The 10,852-nt window shown below is 37.2% G+C and overlaps 1 long non-coding RNA gene across 1 annotated transcript; it reads right to left on the reverse strand.

The window, feature by feature from the left end:
* Positions 1 to 3,804: 3,804 nt before the first annotated feature.
* Positions 3,805 to 10,158, reverse strand: LOC123588271. The gene is made up of 2 exons (XR_006707836.1): positions 10,052 to 10,158; positions 3,805 to 4,052 (listed from the first exon to the last, which is right to left on the reverse strand). It is a non-coding gene; the product is annotated as an uncharacterized LOC123588271 (long non-coding RNA).
* Between the last annotated feature and the right edge of the window lie 694 nt (positions 10,159 to 10,852).

Here is a 10,852-nt window from a genome sequence, read left to right on the forward strand (position 1 = left end):
AGGAGACTTTGCTAAATACATGCAGTGCCTAAAGTTTGGTCTTTGCAGAGTTTAACATGCACAGCTGGGTCTTATTATTGGCACCAGTGGAATTTGTAGCACTCTCTATTTTATAACACTTCCACACCTACTTTTACCTTATAAGGTAAGATCCAAACTCTAAATGTGTATTATACACAGGCCTATATTTAGCAGCAAAATAATGATTTTTGCAAGCCAAAGAGAAACAGAAATTCTGCCCCCAGATGCTGTTTTTGACAAGCAGCATCTAAATAGTTGCTGCCCAATGTCATGGTAGTTGATGACTGAGATGATTCCAGCCTGTTTTCCTACAGCCACTATGTAAAGCCAGATTTCTGTTTTGTAATACAACATCTAAAATACTTACATGCATAACTGAGACTAAAATGAGATGAAATTTTAAGTACCATAAGCACATTGATGAAGTGGCTAGTTTCATTAGACTTTATGTTTAAAGTCATGACCCCAAATGCGACTCTCTTCACAGTGTTGAGGAATTTCTCAAATTTTTTATAGCAAGTCCTATTCTTAAAGAGCCCAAAACCTTTTAATCAACCTGATTATAATTGACATTCTTGGAGAAGCTTTCTGACCCGTCCGAGTTTCTTCCTCTCTGGGAACTTTCTTGGACATACAGGGTGAGATCCCCCCAGTGTCCACTGTGTACCATATGGCCCAGCCTTGGTGGCCATCGGTGACTGATGGGGAGAAGCAAGACCAAAGCTGTCCTAACAATGACTCTCACAGTGTCATTGTGGTGGTTGTTGTTGTTGTTTTGGTTTGTTGTTGTTGTTTCGAATAGATCAGGGAGATAATTTTCTCATAGGAGACCTTGGTAGCTTCCATCAAATGACACCAGTCAGTGCACAATTAAGATAATCTAGCCAACTAGTCAAGAGCAGTGGGGAAGAACTTTTTTACCTTTGAGTTTTTCCATATGGCTTTTTTGAAGCCTAGAAACAGCCCTCCCTTTCCTTAGATTGGGCATAGTGAAGTCTTCTTTCAAAATCAGTTTTGTACAAAATCACAAAACTACAAAATTAGTTTCAGCGTGGCTGAATTATTATTCAACAAATATAATAATCCAAATAGTTATGACTGATGCAAAAATCATGAGTAAGAGCTGTAATAACTCCCTATGTAAAATAAATCCTATTCTAGTACTTGTCTCCTCTTACTCTAATTATACTTCTATTTGATTGTCTATCCCACTCCACTAGAATATGAGCTTACACAGGTAAGAGCTTTTTCTTTCTTGTTCGTCACCAAATTCATGATGCCTAGAATAGTGACAGGTGCATGGTGGGCTTTCCGTACATATTGGTAAGTGAATAAATTGCCTAAATTTAAAGGTAGTATCCATTAGCATATCTCTTTTCTGGGGGTTGGGAGGGGGTATTTATCTCTGAGAAATATTAGTGGATTAAAACCGAATGTGTGTGTTTGTTGTGATGCTGGGTTGCCCTAGTCGGGAGTTGGGAGTGCCAACAGGCAGCACAGCAGGGGTGGCATATGAATGGTAGCTTGATTACCAGTTTTTAAATTACATTTCGTACCTGGGGGAGAAATGGTTTGTTACACTTTTTCTTTGTAACTTGTCCTTTATCTAATAATTATTTTCTTTGATGCTTAAGTTCCTAAGAAAATTCTTATTCAATTGGATCTAATTCATGCATTCATTTCGCTCATTCACTTATTTATCATTCTGAGTGTCTGCTGAGACAATTTTGAGTGTCTCTTGGGCCCATAATTATTCATGTAGCTGTTCCTGATTAGATGCTACTTCTTTACCTGCTTCCTTTCACATCTTTCTCTCTGTATCTACTCTACGTTAGAGAACATGCCCTGCCATTTGGGGCAATCATTTCTTTTTTGTTTGTTTTTAAGAAATTATCTTTTCATCTTTTTTAAAGTTTATTTTATTTATTTTGAGAGAGTCAGAGAGAGAGAGCGACCACAGGAGGGGCAGAAAGAGGAAGTGAGAGAGAATCCCAAGCAGGCTCTGCACTGTCAGTGAGGAGCCTGATGTGGGGCTCAAACTCAAGAATGAACCATGAGATCATGACCTGAGCCAAAATCAGGAGTCTGATGCTTAATGGACGGAGACATCCAGGAGCCCCTGGGGGGATCGTTTCTTCTGGGAAAACCCGGCTTGAGAAGGGATTCTACCTGGTCCTAAGTGCTTTACACAATCAAAAAACCAATAAAACAAATGTAACTAGTTATAAAGATCTCCAATTATTATAGCTAATAAACCACACACAGATAGTTTTTGTTTTTGTTTATTTTTAATATCACTCTGTTTTCTGAACTTGGGCAATGGTTGACTAGCCAATCAATGGATGCAGTTCTTGTAGACCCTTCCTCCCCATCTCTTTGTTTTAATTACGTATTCAGTAGATGAGTGTTAACTATCCACATGCCCCATAGGAATAAGATGATGAGGCGGGCATGGTCCAGGCTGCTCAGGAGCTCAATCGTACTAATGTGTCCTTGGTTGTATCTTCATATCTCTGCTGACATTTTATGTTGGAACACTTCTCTCTTGGTTAGAAGCTTCCAGACTCCCACAGCCATTAGATCTTGTTTATTTCATAGGTTTGACAAGGATTTTTCTGTCTCTTATTGTTGGCTGTGGCATTTTGACACGTGTTGAGTTAGATGATGCTTCTTTCCAGGACTTAATTATGTGTATTCTTTGATCACTTACTAGAAAGTCAATCTATCTCCACGACAATCAATTTACATAGTGCTAATTATGTTCATATTTGGGAGTGTCTTTGTTATACCTTATATTTTAAAATTTCTTTTGGGATTTTTAGGGGCTCCTGGGTGGCTCAGTAGATTAAAGGTCCAACTCTTGATCCTGGCTCAGGTCACAATCACATGGTTTGTGAGATCGAGCTCCATGTCAAGCTCTGCACACTTGCTCTTGCTGTCTCTTAAAATAAATAAATAACTTTTTAAAATAAATAAATAAAATTTTCTTTGGGATTTTTAGATTTTGAAGGTTTTATCTGTTTCTTCTTTACCTTTGGTGGAAAATATGTCCAATCACAAATGCGGTGCCTTTGATCAAGGTCCACTGTGAAAAGTAGGTGACTATGTTTAGGGTGTTAGGAGGGAACAGAGACCTGATGTGCCACAACATTTTAGGACATAAATGATATTTGAAGATTCTGGCCTTCAACAGAGATGCCAAGAATTCTACTGTCATGGAACTCTTGTGAAAATTCCTACGAAGACTTACATTAAGTAATTTTCAGATGGGAATTTACCTCATTATTTTATTTTATTTTAAAATTTTTTAAATGTTTATTTACTTTGAGAGAGAGTGAGCCTGAGTGCGGGAGGGGCAGAGAGAGAATTCCAAGCAGGCTCCCCACTGTCAGAACAGACCCCAAGACAGGGCTTGATGTCACAAACCCATGAGATCATGACCTGAGCCAAAATCAAAAGTCAGACTCTAAACTGATTGAGCCACCCAGGTGCCCCATCCCTTATCATTTAGGATTTATTTTGAATTCTCAGATCACACTCTACATAGGTATGGCCCACAATACAACTAGATTCTTTCCCAGACACAAAATACAACAGCAAATTGTCCTTGACTTATAAACATTGAAAATAAGATTATTTAAACATCTGAACAGAACAAACACAAAATGGCATGGAATATCCTCTTATAAAGCAAATATTTAAAGAAATATGCATGTAGGAAATATTTGGAATCTGGTCAGTAATCCCTATCTGATTAAGAAGACTTCACCATGATCTTATCACTACTATCCATCAGCATGTTTGTTTATTAACTCACCCTGAAACATGTCTTTGTGCCAAATCTTTGACACGATTAGGATTTACCTCCCAAGTCTTCAGAACAATTTAGCATCAAACTCCCTTCAGACTGCTTCTTGGATTGTCTGGGTTACTTAAATAGATGACATTTGTTTGCACTTCTGAGTATCTGATCTTTAGTACTTTCCCAGTATCATCTCTGTTCTTTCTTCCAAGAGCTGCTTTCTCAGTATCTAAGAGACAAAGGAAGAAAATGAGAGGAAGGAACCACATGGGTTTTCTCTACCCTGAAAATATAAGATTATTTGTTATGTCTCCTTGAAATAAAGTAATTTCCATGTTATTAAATAGGAGTTAAATATCCTGTCATCATCTAAAAATAGTTATCTCTTTAAATATAATGGTTAGGGTAGTAGCTCGGACCATTCAATAAGAGCTCTCTTTAATTAAGAGACATTAGATCACAAACTAATTTTTATTCAACTGTGTCCTGAAAGATTTGATTGTTTCCTTTATGAAATATAAGACAAAATAATATCCATGTCCAATTTTAAAATACAGACATAACTATCTTGGTGAATTAGATTATCAGAAAAATGTGAAGAGAGAGCCAGTTGAGAATAGGGTAGGGATAGATCCAAAGGTAGGGACTAAAGTATTGAAGTTTAGACACTGTCTCAGAAAAGGAAGGCTGAAGAGGGTACAAACATGAGGGGATGAAGCCAGGATTGGGGGGACTAAAGATGCTCAAAGATGCAGAGGATTCTGCAGTGAAGTGGGTATCAGAGACAGCTTGACCTCTTTTGCAATCTTTTCAGTGTCTCTCCCTGGATCCAGTTTATCAGAATATACCTACATACTGACATATGAAAAAGACATGAGGATCACCAATCAACCAATTTCTGTTGCTTATTTAACAAAGTTTATTTTTAAAAATAAGAGTAGAAATATTTCCATTTATTGAGTGGGATCTCAATGATGTATCAGTCACTTAATTTCCTTATGTGTATTGCTTTATTAAAATCTTATTTAAAAAACACAATGAAGCAGGTATTTCCCCAGCATTAAAGATGTAGAGACTGACGCTCAGAGAGGGTAAGTCTGTGCCTATGGCCATAGGGCAAGTAAGTGACAGATTGAGAACCTGAGAACAAACCCGTCTGACACCAATCCCATGCTCTTAACCAAATGTTTTGATCATACTCACATTGACACTACATGTCAACGTCTGTTCATGGCTTCCTTGTCTGTCTTCCACTGATATCCTTATTGGAAAAGACGATGAATAAAATCAACACCAAAATTATTAAGTGAATCTTTCCAATGATTGATGTTGGTTAAAGCGTTTTTTTTTTTTTCAATCATTTTTTAGACATTAACTTTATAGTTTATAACATTAACTTTAATGTTATAATTACACAAATTTAGAATTCAGTTCAAATCTTTCCAAGATTAAAACAAATGAATAAATCAGAAAGCATAATGACTTTTGGAAAACATCCAGGTGTCATAAATCTGTCATGACCAACTAAAGGATACAGCACATTAAAGAAGCAAACTTTCATGTTTTGCCAAGCATTAAGACATGCAAATTTCTCTTGTGCTGCATTATGTACATTTAAGAAATGTTGATGACAGGGCTATTTTAAAGGCTCTGCAATATCCTTTTTTGGAAATATTTGTTTCTGTAGCAACTTCAAAATGTTAACAACTCGTATGCCGATTTTAAAACACTTATGATATCATGCAAAGGTTGAACTTCAAAATTTAACTTGTGGAACATTTGTTCTGGTGGACAGAGAACTAGGCACATTTCATTTGTGTGACCTTTAGCAAATTTTCTAATCTCTCCGAGCTTTAGTGTTATCACTTGTATATTTGTCGAAACAATACCTTCTTCAGAAATGTGTTGGGAGGATTGAATGAGGCCATGAATAAAAAAATGCCTTGTACATTGTCGATGCTCCATGATGCCTTTTGTAAAAAGTTGTTGAGCAAATTAAATGAATAATGATGCTAATGAATTTGCACACAGTGAGGACTCAACAAAGGTATGTGTTTTTCTTCCCTAGATATTTTAAATTATGATAGCACACTGGACTTAAAATTCTCATTCACAGACCTATGTTCTTCTAGAATGCACAACATGCTGGCACTGACCATTCGTACAGCTATTTATTCATTAATTTATTCATGCATTCATGACATGTTTATTGATTAATCACTAGATTTCAGGTATGTCTAACATTCAGACAAAAACTGACATATCGGTAAGTTTTTTCCTATTTATTGAAGCTATCTAGATAGTCGGGAAGATGCTGACTCAAACCAATTGAAAAAGGAAATTGAGAATGGAGGCAATTTCAGAAATACTATGATTAAGCCACATTATGTGTTTTCTAAGTCATATAAACATTTTCTTAACAGACTCTTAAATTACCCTTAAATTATTTTGCACAGCTTAAATTAACGGATAATATTAGTTGAGCAAGTATTATGCGATTGCAAAGATCTGCCTGATAGGAGTTGTCATTGCTCTCATAAAAGTTCTTTCTTTGATGGAAATGGTTAGCCTACCATTTAAGGCAACATCAGTCTAAAATACAAATTGATTCCTGACTTAAGCAACTGCTACATATTGTAGTTATTACATTCTATTTAAACACTCCTTCTCTTACAAAAGCTATTCTTTGATTTAACTTGCCTGAAAATGTATAACACTCTGTCCTGTACAACAATATTTTGCCATGTGGATACAGTAATTGAGAACAGTGATTTACCTAAATTATCTCTAGTATACAGTCAGACTTGAACCTATTAGATTTTCCATCTCTCATCATATTAAATGTCTATGTAGGGCCTTGAATGTTGTTAAAATCCATGGCATTAAAGAAATCTGTTTGGAGTAATCTCCATAATGGAGGCTTCTTACACACTCATGATTTCATCTCTTTCTTTCTAATCCTTGGAACTCATCTATTGCTTTACTGAAACTCTTGTTTAGCCTAATTAATTTTTCATGTGAGTTTACTGAGGTAATTTTTCCCAGTTTAAATGTTTCCCAAATAGTACTGCTTTTGATTTCGGTGAAACTTCAAAAGATATTTATTAGTTTTACTGTTCTAAAATTTAGTCACTCAGCCATGTTTGCTCTATTTAACAACTTAGTGGTCTAAAGCATTTTTATCTCATCCTCTCATCCTCTTCTCAGACTTTATCATTCCGGATTTATGATATCTAATTATTTTTGGCCTTTCCTCACAGAAGCCTCAATTTCCCCTTCATTATCTTATCTTTTCTTCCATGGAATTTTCCAGCTTCATTATTTGTTTGTTTGTTGACCCCAGCCATCAGAAATATATCCAATATTCTGGGTTATGATACAATATGTTTTTGTTTTTGAATAAGCAAATAGGCTTTTTTTCTAGAAAACTTCTAGAAATATTCCTTCAATTTTTTTCTAGAAAGTTTCTAAAAAGATAGTTACCAGCACTCTGCTAAATTTCTGTAATGTAATTCTTTTCTTTCACATTGAATCAAATTTGGTGGAGACACGGGAAATTTCAGAAAACCTGAGAAAATGAAATCCTGATACTCACTGGAGATGGTCAATCTCAGGCTGCATGACCACTTAACAGAATCTAAACAGTGCTCATGGAGCAACCAGTCTTATTTACTAATCATTAATTAAACAGACTACAAAGTGAAATCTCTAATATTTCAAATTCCCTGATCTTTGGATGCTGAAAGGCCAATCTTATGAGAGTAAACTTTGAGAAGATTTACCAGGTTATGTGGTAAAAGATTTACCAGGTTATGTGGTCAATAGAAAGACAGCAACGAGCCTCAGCATGAGTAATAATAACTCCAAGAGTAATATCACTCAAAGAATGTTAGAGAATTCTTGGCTCTGGATGTTGAACCCATCTACAATAGAGACTTGATTATCAGTAGAATCCATTCCCTGTCTGTATTCATCTAACACGTTGCTTTCGACATGTTGGAATTCCTAACTTTGAAATGATATAACTCAATGAGCCTTAGTAACTCACTGTTCCCAGCACAAACATGATATCTTTCCTTTATGCATTAGACTGATGATTTTTTTCCTACTATCTATAAGGAACCATGTATAAACTACTTCTTAGAAGAAATTAGGGGGGGTCTGGGTGGCTCAGTTGGTTAGGTGTCCAACTTCAGCTCAGGTCATGATCTCGCATTTCATGGGTTTGAGCCCCACGTCGGGCTCTGTGCTGATAGCTCAGAGCCTGGAGCCTGCCTTGGATTCTGTCTCTCTCTCTCTCTCTCTCTCTCTCTGCCTCTCCTCTGCTCATGCTCTGTCTCTCTCTTTTAAAAATGAAATAAACATTAAAAAATATTAAAAAAAGAAGAAATTAGAACTCACTTTCTAGAGGAGATGAAGTTGGTGGACCTGAATTTAAATAAAAGGCAGAGTATGTTAAGGGCATAATAGAGGTGTAAATAAAGGGCTATGTAGCTTAAAGACAAAGTCACTGAATTGAGTAGATTCATAAAGTTGTTTTAATTAAAAGGCAGAATCGGGGCGCCTGGGTGGCGCAGTCGGTTAAGTGTCCGACTTCAGCCAGGTCACGATCTTGCGGTCCGTGAGTTCGAGCCCCGCGTCGGGCTCTGGGCTGATGGCTCAGAGCCTGGAGCCTGTTTCCGATTCTGTGTCTCCCTCTCTCTCTGCCCCTCCCCCGTTCATGTTCGGTCTCTCTCTGTCCCAAAAATAAATAAACGTTGAAAAAAAAAAAAAAAAAAAGGCAGAAAGGAATTTCAAAAGGCAGAGTGGAAGAGATTTCCAGGCAGCAGAGGCTGCATGAATAGAAGTGCGAAGGCATATTTTAGTGAATAGCCAGTCATCCACTGAAACTAGGTATCTAGAATGAATTTAGCCTAACTAGTAGGCCATGGAGTCGATTTAAGAAGCCAGTAATAAAATACTTTTGCTCTAGCTGCCTCAGGTACAGAGGTGGAAGTGTTGGCGGGCTAAGGGTTCTGTGTTTTGATCGGGAAATTTCCAAGTGTGAGATCTTAGAAAGGATACAGCTGTGGCGTGACTGAGTGTATACTTTGGGGTTACTGTGAGCTCGATGCTCTTTATCTTAGAAGGGTGTTGAATTACAACCAGGGGCTGTGGTAGTGCCGTTGTCCTGTCTTGATACCTTTGCTCTCAGGGACTTATGGATTTCTTGACTTGGTTGTACGTATGATTTTATATAGCTAATTTTCAGTTTTAGCTCTGAAAACATATAACTCCTTCTCGCTAAGGCTAAAAGCAAAAAAAAAAAAAAAAAAAAAAAAAAAAAAAGACAAAAAACTCTAGGAAGATCTTGGGACGATCACTTGGGTCTTTCACATTAAACAAACAAATGGAGCTGTTGGCGGATTTCTAAGACTAGGCCATGCACTTATTGTTTCAGCTCCAATATTTTGAAAAGAGTTTGGAAGTCATCACTCCCATCCTTAGAGAGGAAAAAAAAAAAAAAAAAGGCCCCAAACATTGCAATTCAACAACTTTTCTAGAAGCCATCAGAGAACTAAACTCACAGGACAAACACACCGAAATGTGGAGAGGTAGGCAAATCTGCTTTCCTAGAGACATAGCCAATATCTGCTTTCCTAGAACAGGAGTCACATAAACTGGGGTCCTCATAACAACAGTGAATTATAACTGAGAGCTGTAAGAGTCAGACTCCCTTTCAGGAAGAACACTTAGGGAAGCCCACGTCAGTAGAGGATACAAAAATCAAGGATGCTGGAGGAGTTGGAAGTCTCTGGTACCTACAGTAATAGCAAGAGTTAAATAGAGCCCAACTTCTAAATTGATGAATAGACTATCTCACACTAAAGGCCTATTTCTCTCAGTGCCTATTATCTCCGACATTATTTCCAGCTTACAACAAAACACTACAAGGCCTGGGAAAACCAAGAAAAAAATGCAGTCTGAAGAGACAAAGCAAGCATCAGAACCAGATTCAGATATGACACGGTTGTTGGAAATATCAGACTAAGACAGTCGGTCATGCTTTGTCACTATTTGGCATTATTACTCATTCCTTGAGGTTTACATACCACAAATCCTGAATCATGTTTGAAGCACTAATAATTACAAAATAAGACTCTTAAAAGCCACAAGTATATGAATGAATGTACACACGTAGAAACATCACAGGAACCAATTCAGACGTTCTGCAGAGAAATCACATACCTGCTTCCCTGCAGAACAGTTGTTATCTGAAGAAAAAGCCAACATCTCCCTGGAGAAGCCAGACTAAAGCTCTAGAGTATAATCCTGTAGAGTTTGCTGTCCTAAGCTATTTTCTCAAACGTTGGGGTGGGGGAGGGTGTGGTGTAGAGGGGAAAGGGAAGGAAATGATGCATTTGGCATGTTGTAAAGCTAGATTTGTCATCACTTTCAATGGTTCAGAAACTTGAAGCCAATATAGTTATCAGCACATAGGAAAGGGTTTATATTTAATATTGTTTCCCCTGGAAACTTCCAGCCTTTCCAGCTAAGATTTGTCCTATTGCTCAGTTGTTTTGGTTCACTCTGATTTATTGCTGAGCTCATGAATCATTTGTCTCACCCATACAAGAAAAAAAAAAATTCTTTGTATTGATTTCCCTTCTATATCAGTGGCTGTGTGTGGCTCATTAGATGATAACTTCAGCTGTAGGCTGTAAGCCTGAGACTCCAGAGACTGATGTGCAGAGTACAATGACAGGAATTCAGGTTAGCATGCAACAGAGTTTCTATTTCCCCAGAGATACTTGTGTGGAAGACAAGGGAAATGCACTGACGTTATTAGCGATGTATTTAGAACAGCCAGTACTCCCACCCTCGGTTCCATTGTTGAACTGCCATTGTTATTTCCATAAAAATCACACTAGGCTGTTTCAAGTTTATACAAATGATTTACTTCCACACTTGCAAGAGTGAGAAATAGTTCTTTAAAACAAGCATTTATTTGAAAAAAATTTCAAACAGGTCCTATGGGGACAGGATGGA

This window comes from Leopardus geoffroyi, chromosome A1, assembly GCF_018350155.1.
Source record: "Leopardus geoffroyi isolate Oge1 chromosome A1, O.geoffroyi_Oge1_pat1.0, whole genome shotgun sequence".
Lineage (NCBI taxonomy): Eukaryota > Metazoa > Chordata > Mammalia > Carnivora > Felidae > Leopardus > Leopardus geoffroyi.